Genomic DNA, 2,681 nt, shown 5'->3' with positions numbered 1-2,681 from the left:
CTATGATTTAAAAGATGAATAGGAAATAACTAGGGCTTTCCTCAGAGAAGGCAATGGCACCCCACTCCAGTACTCTTGCCTGGAAAATCCCGTGGATGGAAGAGCCTGGTAGGCTCCAGCCCATGGGGTTGCTAAGAGTCAGGCACGACTGAGCAACTTCACTTTCACTTTTCACTTTCATGCATTGGAGAAGGAAATGGCAAGCCATTCCAGTATTCTTGCCTGGAGAATCCCAGGGACAGAGGAGCCTAGTGGGCTACTGTCTATGGGGTCGCACAGAGTCGGACACGACTGAAGTGACTTAGCAGTAGCAGGGCTTTCCTGGTGGTCTGGTGGTTAAGAATCCTCCCCCCAGTGCAGGAGACAGGGGTTTGATCCCTGGTCCAGGAAGATCCCACATGCTGTTGGAGCAGCTAGGCCTGTGTGCCACAACTACTGAGCCAGTGCTCTAGAGCCTGCAGGCAGCAACTACTGAGCCCACTTGCAGGAACTACTGAAGCCCAAACGCCTAGAGCCTGTGGTCCACAAGAGAAGCCACTGCAGTGAGAAGCCCGAGCACTGCCAGGAACTAGAGAACCTTGCTCACTGCAAATAAAGAAAGTCCTTGCACAGCAATGAAGATCCAGCACAGCCAAAAATTAAATATTTTTTTAAAAAGGAACTAAAGGTGGTGTGTGAAGTTAGAGAGCGTTCCTGGCAAAGATATTAGCAGGTGCAAAGGCCCCGAGGCCAAAGGAGCTGGTTATGTACAAGGACATGAAAGAAGGTGGTTTAAGCTGAAATGTGAAGGGAAGTGGTAATCAGGCTTGGAGACTAGAGATCCAGGTTAAGGCATCTGACCATTGGTCAGAAGTGATTTCTCCTTTCTTAAGTGAAATAAAGTGAAAGTCGCTTAGTCGTGTCCAACTCTTTGCAGCACCATGGACTAATTCCCCAGGCCAGACACTGGAGTAGGTAGCTGTTCCCTTCTCCAGTGGATCTTCCCAACCCAAGGATCGAACCCAGGTCTCCTGCATTGCAGGCAGATTCCTTACCAGCTGAGCCACTAGGGAAGCCCAAGAATATAGATACAGCAACAACCACCTGAGGCTTAGGCTTCCATCTTGTGGTTTTATTTTTTTTTTTTTTTTGCTTTTGCTTCAGAATAGTTTTATTAGTTTGGATACACTTTATCCACACTCAACTTTTCCTCTTCTACTTTGATACACGTATTTACTCAGAGTCTTCATCGACGTCTTCGTTGCCCCATAGCTCATATATTGTAATGTTATTTGTGTCAGCAGGTACCTCGAAACTGGGAAGACTGAAGTTACTGCCAGTTGCCATGGTGAGTTTCAAATTCCGCGCCCTGGACACCAATTTCCCAAGGTCCATCTCAAGCTGGTCTAAGGTATCGACCGTATAGTCTTTGTTGGGGGAAGCCTTTTTATTTTTCTTTCCCGAAGAGCCAAGTGAACTGCCCCGGAGGGCAGGAAGAGTCTGCACAGTAGTCTCGTCACTGTCTCCTGGAAACTTCTGTATCATAAACAGCACAGCAAGGAGAAAAAGCCAATGCAACTTGCTCCCAAGCCAGCCTCGGTCATGCTCTGGTAGATTCTGCTGAATTTGAAAGTGCCTTCTGCAGGGCACCTTCCCGGGGAGTTCTATGGTGTCATCTCTCAGACAGTAAAACACAAAAGCACAGAAAGAGGAGACACACATAGACCAGAAAAAGAACCCCATTACAGACTGCATGGTGAGCAGAGAGGAACTGGCTCTGGTGTGCTTGTCTGCCCTGGCATCTGGAGACTGAGGACCAGGCAGGGCTGGGCCCTTGGTGATGTCACAGAGGGCCCCGCCCTGGCCAGAACCCATCTGGCCATTGTGATGACTTCAGGGCAGAGATCAGGGAGGCTTGCGGGGGTCAACTGGGAGTAGGGCTTAAAGGGAAATGGTGACATTTCCAGCCGGCAATCCAAAGAGAGGCGGGGAGTGACAGAATGCCACCTCCTTGCCAGTGTATTCTTTCTGAACCTGATGCTCTACTGGGAGGGTGGATCCACCTTCTATTTTTAGTTTTCCCTTTGTTGAATCCAAACTCTGTGGTGAGCAGAGCAGACCCACAGGCTCGCGCCCCTGTGGAGTAGAGAGCCAAAAGGGAAAGAAAGATGTTAAACCAGAGGCCACAAACTAGGAGCCACTGATGTGTTTTGTGTGGCCTACACTGTTCGTAAAGATGATTGTGTTCAGTCACATCTGAACCTTTGAGATCCCGTAGACTGTAGCCCACCAGGCTCCCCTGTCCATGGGATTTCCCAGGCAAGATTACGGGAGTGGGTTGCCATTTCCTTCTCCACATCTTGTGGTTTTCTTCTCCCCTCTCCGCTCTGCCATTTTCTTGGATGAATTCACTTTATATCACCCTGGTGCTTTCCTTAATAGGTTCATCCATTCAGCCATTCATTTATTCCACAAATATTCACTGAGCACCTTTGATGTGCTGGCTAATTAATAAGCCAATCTCAGATACTGATAAGTTCTTAGAGGTGGATGAAGAGGGGAAAAAGTGGAGAGTCAACTGGGCGGCCATTGTTGTAGAGCCAGTGTAGCTAGAGCTCTGGGTGGACACCATGGGGCAGAAGGAGGGATGGTGGTGCAAGCTCCTCCTCCTGCCAGGGTGGAGATGGGATCCTCTTCATGTT

At 49.0% G+C, this 2,681-nt stretch overlaps 1 pseudogene across 1 annotated transcript; it reads right to left on the bottom strand.

Annotated features, from left to right (window-relative positions):
• Positions 1 to 1,096: 1,096 nt before the first annotated feature.
• Positions 1,097 to 1,801, bottom strand: LOC104995877 (annotated as a pseudogene). Its single transcript, XR_826111.1, has one exon. The product of XR_826111.1 is annotated as a protein FAM209A pseudogene (transcript).
• Between the last annotated feature and the right edge of the window lie 880 nt (positions 1,802 to 2,681).

The sequence above is a fragment of the Bison bison genome, unplaced genomic scaffold, assembly GCF_000754665.1.
Source record: "Bison bison bison isolate TAMUID 2011002044 unplaced genomic scaffold, Bison_UMD1.0 scf7180017864289, whole genome shotgun sequence".
Taxonomy (NCBI): Eukaryota; Metazoa; Chordata; class Mammalia; order Artiodactyla; family Bovidae; genus Bison; species Bison bison.
This window is presented reverse-complemented; position numbering and strand designations above follow the sequence as displayed.